The 12,885-nt window shown below is 39.8% G+C and overlaps 1 long non-coding RNA gene across 1 annotated transcript; it reads right to left on the bottom strand.

Annotated features, from left to right (window-relative positions):
• Positions 1 to 780: 780 nt before the first annotated feature.
• On the bottom strand, positions 781 to 1,533 carry LOC104250036 (uncharacterized). The gene is made up of 2 exons (XR_716921.2): positions 1,443 to 1,533; positions 781 to 1,018 (listed from the first exon to the last, which is right to left on the bottom strand). It is a non-coding gene; the product is annotated as an uncharacterized lncRNA (long non-coding RNA).
• Positions 1,534 to 12,885: the final 11,352 nt, after the last annotated feature.

The following is a 12,885-nucleotide window of genomic DNA, read 5'->3' as shown; positions in this document are numbered from 1 at the left end:
TTGTTACGGAATACAATGACCTTAAATTGATTTCTATATGGAAATTGGAAAATGACATCCTATTGGTACTTTATCATGATGAACAAAATAATTGTTTTACATCAATGAGTAATTTTTTAGAAGAATCACTTAGTATTTGCAACAAAGTATATTAGTTTATAATAATTACGTGGTAAATAATGTGAAACTAAAACTAAAAACTACTAAATATATAGGAAAATAACGTTTCTCTTAATTTTCTCTTCTCAATCAATCTAGACTATTATAAAAGCACGAAACTATAATGCATAATTGGTCGACCTTTTTATCATATAAAATAAATTTTACATTGGATAAACTTAATATTTTTAATATTTAGCTATTGTCATAGATCTTGCGACTTGTATTATGTCGGGTTTTGGGATATTGTATACACTTTGAGCTGTAGAGAATTTTCCGTTTATATATGTTGTTGAGTTTTGATATTTTTAAATTACTGTTTCATTTACTTCCGCATATTTGTTAAGCTTACTTAGTCTTATAGATTAGGTGCAATCAGAGGGAAATTGAGATCGTCACAATGCAACATATAATGTTTTATTATTATGAGATGGAGAAATTTAATGGATAAAAATTTAGTGTATGAAAATAAATCTTCCTTGTATTGTAAGGTTTATGAAATACGACAAAAATCATATTTTATTCTATTTATCTCTTTGATTATCACACTATTAAGTTAAGTCTACTTATGATAACATGTGATTTTTATAATAAGCATTTTAAATACAATAACATCGAAAATAAAGTAATAATAAATTGTAATTAACTGGTTAACTTATATACCAACAGTACAATAAATTATTATATTGTTAGTACGAACAAGCTTGACAACTACATACGCTCATTTGAGCTTCACATTGACCTTTAACAGAAGCAGCACGGTCATGATATTTGTTACACTGAACCTGACAATCGTCGTCACTTGTACAGGATCCCCAATCTTCATGAACAAAAAGCCAACATTGCCCAACTGTCAACTCTGCATGAGTTAAAATATTTAAATTAAGAGTTGATGATTCATTAACAAAAACTATTAAAATCAAACAAAATGAAGATTCTTTTGTTTACTTCATATTTTTCAATTTATTCACAAATATAATTCGCTTAATGAATTCAAGAAGTTACATGAAAACCACTAACTCCTCTAAATACTTTGTTTTTAAAAAATAGTTTTAAACAATCCATTGGATAATGAATTTTAGCGAATGATCATAATCATTAAAAATGTTTGACATTATAAGTTTAATTAAAGAACATGCTGAGAAGTATCGTCATTAATTTGGTAGAAATTAAAAATGTTTACAGGCATAATTAATTATTTTTATTGATTAGAAAAATAAATAAGTTTGATATTATAAATTTAGTACTAACTTTTGCTAATTCAATTAAAAGAAAATACCCACCTAGTGATGCAAAGGCGAAGACCATAAAAGTCATAAGGACAAAGATTTGTGATGATGTCATTTTTGCTTCACTCAAATGCATTAAAGTCACTATATGAATAAGGGGGATTAAAGAAGTAGTATGTTTCTGAATATTTTTATAGCAACTGTTTCATGCGTTTTTCCCATGAACCCGTTACTTGCAAAATTAAATTCTAAGCATTAAATTCTTCTAATTAATCTTCAGTTTCTTTTTTATTTGATGTCACTCGAACAATAAAGAACTATGATGATAATAAAGGAATTTTCACAAAACACTATACTTTAGAGTTTCATTACCATACGTAACTATAGTTTGCCTAATTAATATTTAGCGCAACAAATATAACCTGTATTCTGCAATGCGTACAACCAAGGCAAAATACAGAAATACAAAAAAATTAAGAAACAAAATGCTCACGATGAGAGTCAACCTCAACACCTCCCTCTTACTAAACGGGTGTTCTATCCAACTGATTTACGAGAGCTTATGTTGTTAGCGTTCAGTTCAAAATAATTGATCTCTTGTTTCAGTACTACAAGTAATTTTGCTATAACATTCAAATATCGCTATGCATAGGAATTTTTTAAAAGTATAGCTATTAATGATAAATACAATATATAAGTTAGCTAAACCATATAATTTTTTCATATAAAGAATGTGAAAGCAATACTATTTTTCCAACGAGAGTTCCGGTGTTGTGCCTTTGCAATATTTCCTTTCATTCAAAAGAGTTATTTTATTCCATTTGGAAAGAAAACAATGTTAAAAATATTTGATAACAACTTTTTTTAATGGTATGAAGTATTGTGCTGTTTGATAGTTTCGCAAGCAAAAAGTTTACCTTTTTATCAAAATTTTGAATATATATATATATCAAACAACACAATAAATTTAATTATATATATATATATATATAATTAAATTTATTTTTTTATTTAATTATTATATAAAATATAGAGTAAGAATACATATTAAACATTTTAATAACATATAGCTACCAAATCAATAATATTGGGTATATAGTATATTTATTTATTGTTTACATGATGATTTGAATAATTAAAATTTATCATCCAGTATAAATTAAAAATATATTTTATAAATTTCTATATATCGAGAAGCCACCATGAAATAATAAAAACCACTTACATATGATAATATATCTAAGGAATTTTATCTTAATTATATTACGTAACGCCTTCATAATAGTAGAAGACTTGTCTTGATCATCCTTTTCTTTTTTCACTTTTTCTGTTTCTGATTTTTTCAAATTTTGATATTAAAACGATATATCAAACATAAAGAATGAGTTTAATTTTGAAAATAAAATTTACAAATGACATGCAAATTTTTTCAAGCAATGCAACGGGGAAAACACATTCCGATCAAAGTATCACAACGATGTAAAATTCGGGGTTTCATACTCTCAGGACAGCATTTACAATCATTACTTACCTCTATCTGGTCCAAACTCTAGCCCGCGATTCTTTTGCCTCTCGAATCGGCCTCCGAATACTCCAAATCTAATCAAAAATAGTTTTATACCATCAAAATATACTAAGGGAACAAAGCTCACTCGAGAATAACGAATTTACATCAAAAATCTCGAAATTGGCCAAACCCGACCCCCGACCCCACGCCTCCGATTCCGATAAAAATCACAAAACTATAATCCTTACACTCTCACGAGTTCATACATATCAAATACATCAAAATCCGACCACAAATGACCCATCAAATTCCTAGATTTAGGTCTCCAATTTTCAAGCCCTATCTTCTAATTTTAGGCTTTAGATTCCACAATTCCCATGTTTAATTAGGTAGAAATCACATTAGGATCGAGTATTAAGTCCATAAATCTTACCTCCAAGTGTTTCCCCTTGATTCGCTCTTCAATCTCTTTCAAAAAGCTCCAAAATCTCTCAACAATGGTGAAACATAGTCCCAAAATTGCGGATATGGTATTTTAATCATTCGGCCCAGCTATACACGTATCACGACCCAAAATCCACCAAGGGTCGTGATGGCGCCCAACACTATTGTCAGGCAAGCCAACGCGGAAGTATTAGTAAATTCTTATTTTACTTACCCGAAGCGGTTACAACATTTTGCAATTGAAAGCAGGTGATGATAAGCAATATGTAATAATAATTATACAACCCAAAAGAACTGTCTACTAATGTGTGTGCCAAGACCTGGTGTCACAAGTAGTGGGCAACTAGTAGAATGTACAAAAGACTAATACTATCCTACTGTCCGAGATAGAATAGACAACAAAAGTAATGAAAGACCCCATCAAGCTACTGAACGACACAGGAAGGGAGCAGCTCACCGTGGAACTCTCGAAATCCGCTCAGGGATGCGCACTAGACTGATAGCCAGATATACCTGTCTCAAATCCTGTACAATTAAGTATAGAAGTGTAGTATGAGTACATAAATAATATGTACCCAGTAAGTATCCCGTCTAATCTTGAAGAAGTAGAGATGAGAGGTCGACTTGATACTTACTAGGGTCAATTAATATGAGAAAGAATCTGTAATAAGCATGAATAATACAATTTATTAGCATTGTATGGCAAGGAATAACAATTATTTTTCCAAATAATATCATGGTTATCCATTTACGTTTCAAGGCATATATGAAGTTCAGTCCATAGATAAATACTAAGTAAAGCATGTGCAAGCAACACCGAGGGACGTACGGCCCGACCCAACATAAAAGTAAATTGTGCACTATCGAGGATCAAATGGATCAAACCATAGATGCATCTATTACCCCGCTCGCCAATCACACGTGCGACGCGGTCAAATATAAATAACTCATCAACAAGCAGATAATAATGTATATCTTAGGAGTAGTTGTTCGCAGGAATATTCAAATCCTCTTTTAAAAGACCAAGTAAGGTAAGGTTCCTCTACTAGTCTTATTTACCTTAATCAACATGATTTATATGAATCCAAATTTATCATCAAGTTACAAGAATACCACGTAGATCATGCTTTTGGGTCCTAGACTACCCAGACTTAATATAATAGTAGCTATGCACGGACTCTCGTTACCTAGTGCGTACGTAGCCCCCGCATATAATAGCAATTAATTCAATTATTACACCTATGGGGACAATTCCCTCTTACAAGGTTAGAAAGGAGACACACCTCGCTCCAAAGTGTACTTCCAATACCAAGAACGAGTCCAAGCTCTTAATTCAGATTCGAACAATCCCAAACTAGTTAAATGAGGTAGGAATTAGTCAATATAGACTCACAAGATTGAATTCTAGCTATTTAAGCAATTTCCCAACCTTTATCACAAGGTTCCTAAAATCTGACACCGGGCCCACGTACCCGGATTCCGAAATTTTTCGAAGGAAGTTATTCTCTATAACCTAAAGATCAATAATATATGATTTCTAATTCAGTCCATAACAAATTTCGTGGTAAAATCTAAGTTTTATTAAAACCCTAGGTCTAGCTCTAACCCCATGATTTTATCTTAACCCTAGTATTTAATCTACCTAAAACACAAGTGTCAAACACAAACCCTCTTCCAAAAGCTCCCAAAATCGCCAATGGAGGAGTAAAAAGTGTCGAAAATGACTTAGAACCCGTATTAAATGAACCTCACTGCTTCAGCAATTCCTACATCTGCGGTCAGAGGACCGCATCTGCGGTCCCGCATCTGTAAGAAGGGACCACATCTACAAAAAGGGGCTAAAAGGGCTGGGACCACTTTGCGGTCTTGAGGTCGCTTTTGCGGTTCAAGAGCCGCTTCTGCAGTTTGTCCTGACCTTCCTTGGGCCGCATCTGCGATAGATAGACCGCATCTGCGGTCCACCAACCGCAGGTGCGGTTATGACAGAAGCAACAACTTCAACACTTCTCAAAAATTTCTACTTCACTCGAGCCTCGCCCGATTGACGCTCGGGGCTCCCGGGCACCGCCCGAAAATAACGTCAAGTCTGAAATCACGAAACAAACCTACTCGAACCTTCGGAATGCCTGAAACAACGCTAAATCTAAGAATCACCCCTAAAACCAATTGAATCAAACTTATGAACTTCAAGTTCTTAATTTTCCTCTAACGGGCCAAAACGCCCTTAAACTACTCGGATTGACACCAAATTTTATGGGCGATCCTTAAATGATATATCAGACCTATAGCGGGCTTCAGAACCAACATACGAGCCGGATACCCCTGGAATCAATCATTAATTAGTTTCTTTAAATATTTAAAACTTCAGATTAACAATTTCTAATAAAAATTTATTACTCGGGCTAGAGACCTCAGAATTCGATTCCGAACATATGCCTAGGTCCCATATTTTCCTACAACCCTCCGGGACCGTCAAATCATGAATCAGGATCCGTTTGCTCAAAATATTGACCAAAGTCAAACTTAGCCTTTTAAGAAAATCCTAAGGAATCAAATGGGCATATTTCACTCCAAACTCTTCCAAATCCTGAACCCACCATCTCCGCAAGTCCTAAATTAGTTAAAGCAAGCACGAAAAGTTTTATTCAAGGGAACGAGGTTCTAAAAGGCAAAACGACCTATCGGGTCGTTACACTCTCCACCTCTTAAACAAACGTATGTCCTCGAACGAACATAAAAAAGTACCTGAGCTGCTGAATAAATGTGGATATCTGCTCCGCATGTCCTCCTCGAACTCCCAGGTCGCCTCCTCGACTGGTTGGCCCCTCCACTGGACTCTCACCGCAGAAATCCTCTTGGACCTCAACTGCGATCCTGTCTATCAGTAATTGCAACTAGCTCCGCCTGATAACCCAAACTCTCATCCGACTGAATAGTACTGAAGTCTAACACATGGGACAGGTCGGCATGATACTTTCGAAGCATCGATACATGAAAAGTCAGATGAACTCCCGATAAGCTGGGGGGTAATGCAAGCTCGTGAGCAACCTCCCCAACTCGCCTCAACACCTCAAATGGGCCAATAAATCTTGGGCTCAGCTTGCCTTTCTTCCCAAATCTCATAATGCCCTTCATTGGCGAGACTTTCAAGAGGACCTTCTCGCCAACCATGAATGATACATCACGCGCCTTCTGATCCGCGTAGCTCTTCCATCTGAACTGAGCTATGCGAAACCTTTCCTGAATCAACTTTACCTTGTCTAAGGCATCCCATACGAAATCTGTACCGTATAAATTAGCCTCACCAGGATCAAACCACCCGATAGGAGAACGACAACATTGACCATATAAAGCCTCGTATGGAGCTATCTCTATGATGGACTGATAGATGTTTTTGTATGCAAACTCCGCCAAGGGCAAGAACTGATCCCACTGCCCTCCAAAGTCAATCACATATGCTCTGAGTATGTCCTCAAAAATCTGAAATATCCGCTCCAACTGCCCGTCGGTCCTTGGATGAAATGTCGTGCTAAGCTCCATGCGGGTCCCCAGCTCACGCTGAACAGCTCTCCAAAAATGCGAAGTGAACTGAGGGTCTTTATCTGATATGATAGAAACAGGCACACCGTGCAACCGGACTATCTCTCAAATGTAAATCTGAGCTAGTCTCTCCAAAGTATAAGTAGTCACCACCGGTATAAGTATGCCGACTTGGTCAATCTGTCGACAATGACTCACACTGAATCAAACTTCCGCAAAGTTTGCAGTAACCCAACTACGAAATCCATGGTAATGCTCTCCCACTCCACTTTGGTATAGGCATCTGCTGAAGTAGGACACCCGGCCTCTGGTATTCATACTTGACCTGCTAGCAATTCAGACACCTAGCCACATACTCCACTATGTCCTTCTTCATCCTCCGCCACCCATAATATTGTCTCAAGTCACGATACATCTTTGTAGCTCCCGAATGGATGGTATACCGCAAACTGTGTGCCTCTTCTAGAATCCTCTCCCTCAAACCATCGACATTAGGAACACATAGACGACCCTGGAGTCGCAAAACACCATCCTCACTAATAGAAACCTCCTTGGCACCTTCCTAAAGCACCGTCTTTCTGAGAACCACCAAATGTGGATCATCGAACTGCCGGGCCTTGATCTGCCCCAATAATGAATACTGAGCAACCATACACGTAAGAACTCGGCTTTGCTCTGAAATATCCAATCTCACAAGTCTGTTAACCAAGGAATGAATGTCCTAGGCTAGTGTCCTCTCTTCCGCTGGAATGAATGCCAAGCTACCCATACTCTCTTCCTTCCAGCTTAAGGCATTCGCGACCACATTAGCCTTGCCTGGATGATAAAGAATGGTGATGTCATAATCCTTCAGTAACTCAAGCCACCTACCCTGCCTCAAATTAAGATCCCTATGTTTGAACAAATGTTGTAAGATGCAATGATCTGTATAAATCTCACATGACACCCCATATAGATAATGCCTCTATATCTTATGAGCATGAACAATCGCGGCCAACTCTAGATCGTGCACATGGTAATTCTTTTCATGAACCTTCAGCTGGCGTGAGGCATATGCAATAACTCGCCCCTCCTACATCAATACACACCCCAATCCAACACAAGAAGCATCGCAATATATCGTATACATCCCTGAATCGGAAGGCAATACTAGGAATGGTGTTGTAGTCAAGGCTGCCTTGAGCTTCTGAAAGCTCACCTCACAATCATCGGACCATTGGAAAGGAGCACCCTTATGGGTCAATCTAGTCAGAGGTGATTCAATAGATGAAAAGCCCTACACGAATCGTCTGTAGTAACTTGTTAACCCCAGAAAACTCCTAATCTCGGTCACCGGAGTAGAACGTGGCCAACTCTGAACTGCCTTAATCTTCTTGGGGTCCACCTTAATACCCTCTCCTAACACAATATGACCCAAGAATGCCACTCACTCTAGCCAGAACTCACACTTGGAGAACTTAGCATATAGCTTTTGCTCTCGCAAGGTCTGAAGCACTACCCTCAAATGCTGCTCGTGCTCCCCTAGGCTATGAGAGTATATCAAGATGTCGTCAATGAAGACGACGACAAATGAATCAATATAAGGCCTGAATACCCTGCTCATCAAGTCCATGCATGCTGTTGGGGCATTAGTCAAGCCAAAGGACATCACCAGGAACTCAAAGTGGTCATATCTAGTATGGCATGCAGTCTTCGGAACATTCGAGTCCTAAATCTTCAACTGATGATACCCTGACCTCAAGTCAATCTTTGATAACACCCTAGCACCCTGCAACTGGTCGAACAAATCATCAATATGAGGCAACAGATACTTGTTCTTGATGGTGACTTTGTTCAAATGGCGATAATCAATGCACATCCGCATAATTCCATCCTTCTTCTTCAAAAATAACATTGGTGGACCCTAAGGGGATACATTGGGTATGACAAACCCCTTTGCTAACAACTCCCCAAGATGCTCCTTCAACTCTTTCAACTATTTCGGAGCTGTACGGTATGGTGGGATAGATACAGGCTGGGTGCCTGGAGCCAAATCAATGCAGAAATAAATATCATGATCTGGTGGCATTCTAGGTAGATCAAAAGGAAACACATCAACAAACTCTTGAACTACTGGAACTGAATCAATCGTCGGAGACTCTACGGTGGTGTCTCAAACATAAGCCAAATAAGCCAAACACCCCTTCTCGACCATTAGCTGGGCCTTCAGGAAAGAAATAACCCGACTAGATGTATCAACAGTGGAACCCTTCCACTCCAACCTCGGTAACTCTGGCATCGCTAAAGTAACAGTTTTGGCATGGCAATCTAGGACGACGTGATAAGGAGAGAACCAATCCAAGCGCAGGATGATCTCAAAATCGATTATATCAAGCAACAAGAGATCTGATCTAGTTTTGAAACCACAAAGTGTAACCACATAAGACCGGTAGATCCGATCCACAATCGTAGAATCACCTACATGAGTAGACACATGAACATGAGTGCTTAAAGGCTCAGGAGAAATAACCAGGAAACGAGCAAACAGAGATGATACATATGAATAAGTACACCCTGGATCAAATAATACTGAAGCATCTCTACCGACAACGAAAATAATACCTGTGATGATTGCATCTGAGGCCAATGCATCTGGCCTGGTCAGAAGGGCATATAATCTGGCTGGAGCGTCGGCTGGCTGGCCTCCACCGGACTGAGCAGTAGTTGGCTGACCTCTCCCTACCTGGCCTCCACCTGTAGGACGGCCCTTACCCATCTGCCCTCCACCCCTAGGTGGTGGGGCAGCCAGTGCTTAAATCATAGGTTACTGACACTGCTGCACTGCCTTGCCCCGAAGTCTGGGGCAGGTCCTCTTCATGTGACCCGGATCTCCACACTCGTAGCACGCTCTCGGTACCATAGCCTGCTGCCCTGAAGTCTGAGCCTGCTGACCCGAATACCCACTAGAGGGACCTTTGATGGCTGGTGGGCGATATGAACTCTCTGGCACGACACTGAAGTGAGCCCTGGAAGAATCCTGATGACCAGAATACCCGCTAGAGGAACCCTGAATAACTGGTGGTCGATATGAACTCTACGGCATCGCACTGAAATAAGGCCTCACTGGAGCACCTCGGGGAGGGGGTGGCGGTGCTAAATATGGGGGTCTACTGGGCTGACCCCTCCCAAAGTGACCTCTACCCCGATCTGGGGCGCCTCCGAACTCTCCTGAAAATCAGGCCCTCTTGTCCTGCTAAATCTGCTCTCTACCCCTCAATCCTGCGAGCAATCTCTACCACTAGTTGATACTCAGTACCCATCTCCACCTCTCGGGCCATGCCAGCTCGAATACTGGGGTGCAACCTGGCAACAAATCTCCGCACTCTCTCTGTATCTGTGGGAAGTATCATGAGTGCATGGCAAGACAACTCAGAAAACCTCACCTCATAATCGGTCACAGACATCAAACCCTGCTCCAGATGCCTAAAATAATATCGTAGCTCTTCCCTATTAGAGGGTGGAATGTACCTATACAAGAACAACTGTGCGAACTGACCCCAAGTGATGGGAGGAGAACCTGTTGGCCTACCTAGAACATAGTACTGCCACCATTTACAGGCCCTGCCCTCAAGCTGAAAAGTAGTGAAGTCAACTCTGTGCGACTCCAACATCCTCATATTGTGCAGTTTGTCCTTGTACCTATCTATGAAGTATTGTGCATCCTCATGACGCTCGCCCCTGAAGACAGGAGGGTGAAGCCTAGTCCAACTATCCAACAACTTCTGCGGATCACAATCCACAGCTGGTCTGGGCTAGGGTGCCGCTGCAGCAACTGGCGGAGCCTCATCTACAGGTAGTGCACCCGGAGTTTGATACACTGCAGCTTCATGTCCAGGAGCCTGAGAAGTAGGGGCCTGTGCTCCCCCTCTTGCCTGTGATGTAGCTGGATCTGCTGGAAATAAACCAGCGTAAGTCATAGAATCCATGAACTACAGTATACGGCCCATGACCTCCTAGAATCCTGGCGCTGTGATAAAGTCCGCTGGGGTGGGCTCAGCTGCGGGAACCTCGCCCTGTTCCTTGATGATAGGATCTCTCGCGGGATCTGCTGGTTCTACTACTAGGATAACTCTGGGACGCCCTCGTCCCCTACCTCGGGTCAGTGCCCTCCCCCAGCCTATACCTCGGCCTCTAGCAATAGGGGAAGCAGCTCCGCTGGGTCTGGAATATTAGTTGTGCTTGTACTCACCATCTGTGAGAGAATAAACAGGGAAATTTAGCACACCAACCACTGCACTATAGGAAATTAATAAAGAGTAGTTTTCTTAATACCCTATAGCCTCTCGAAGATAAATACAGACGTCCCCGTACCGATCCACAAGACTATATTAGGTTTGTCCATGACTTGTGAGACCTACATTAACCTAGTGCCCTGATACCACATTGTCACAACCCAAAATCCACCAGGGGTCGTGATGGCGGCCAACACCGTTGTCAGGCAAGCCAATGCGGAAGTATTAGTAAATTCATATTTTACTTACCCGAAGTGGTTACAACATTTTTTAATTTTCAATTGAAAATAGGTGATTATAAACAATATGTAATAATAATTATACAACCCAAAAGAACTGTCTACTAATGTGTGTGCCAAGACCTGGTATCACGAGTAGTGGGCAACTAGTAGAATGTACAAAAGAATAATACTATCCTACTGTCCGGTATAGAATAGACAGCAAAAGTAAGGAAAGACCCCATCAAGCTGCTGAACGGCACAGAAAGGGAGCAGCTCACCCTGGAAGTCTCAAAATCCGCTAAGGGATGCGCACTAGACTGATAGCCAGATACACCTGTCTCAGATCCTGTACAATTAAGTACAAAAGTGTAGTATGAGTACATAAACAATATGTACCCAGTAAGTATCCCATCTAATCTCGAAGAAGTAGAGACGAGAGGTCGACTTGATACTTACTAGGGTCAAATAATATGAGAAAGAATCTGTAATAAGCATGGATAGCTCAATTTTATTAGCATTGTATGGAAAGGAATGACAATTCTTTTCCATATAATATCATGGGTATCCATTTACGTTTCAAGGCATATATGAAGTTCAGTCCACAGAGAAATACTAAGTAAAGCATGTGCAAGCAACATCGAGGGACGTACAGCCCGATCCAACATAAATGTAAATTGTGCACTGCTAAGGGTCGAACGGCTCGAACCATAGATGCATTTATTACCCCGATCGCGAATCACACGTGCAACACGGTCAAATATAAATAACTCATCAACAAACAGACAATAATGTATATCTGAGGAGTAGTTGTTCACAGGAATATTCAAATCCTCTTTTAAAAGACCAAGCAAGATAAGGTTCCTCTAATACTCTTATATTCCTTAATCAACATGATTTATACTAATCCAAATTTATCATCAAGTTACAAGACTACCACGTAGAGCATGCTTTTGGGTCTTAGACTACTCAGACTTAACATAATAGTAGCTACGCATAGACTTTCGTCACCTAGTGCGTACGTAGCCCCCGCATATAATACCAATTAATTCAATTATTACACCTATGGGGACAATTCCCTCTTACAAGGTTAGTAAAGAGACTCACCTCGCTCCAAAGTGCACTTCCAATACCAAGAACGAGTCCAAGCCCTCAATTCGGAGTCGAACGATCTCAAACTAGTTAAATAAAGTAAGAACTAGTCAATATAGACTCACAAGATTGAATTCTAGCTATTTAAGCAATTTTCCAACCTTTAACACAAGTTTCCTAAAATCTGAGCCCGGGCCTACGTGCCTGGATTCCGAAATTTTTCGAAGGAAGTTGTTCTCTATAACCTAAGATTCGGTAATATATGATTTCTAATTCATTCCATAACAAATTTCGTAGTAAAATCTAAGTTTTATTAAAACCCTAGGTCTCGCTCTAACCTCATATTTTACTTTAACCCTAGTGCTTAATCTACCTAAAATACAAGTGTTAAACTAAGAATAGGTGGCGTAAGCTTACCTCAAGAT

This window comes from Nicotiana sylvestris, chromosome 2, assembly GCF_000393655.2.
Source record: "Nicotiana sylvestris chromosome 2, ASM39365v2, whole genome shotgun sequence".
NCBI lineage: Eukaryota > Viridiplantae > Streptophyta > Magnoliopsida > Solanales > Solanaceae > Nicotiana > Nicotiana sylvestris.
Note: the sequence above shows the minus strand (reverse complement) of the source record. Positions and strands in the feature narration are given on the sequence as shown.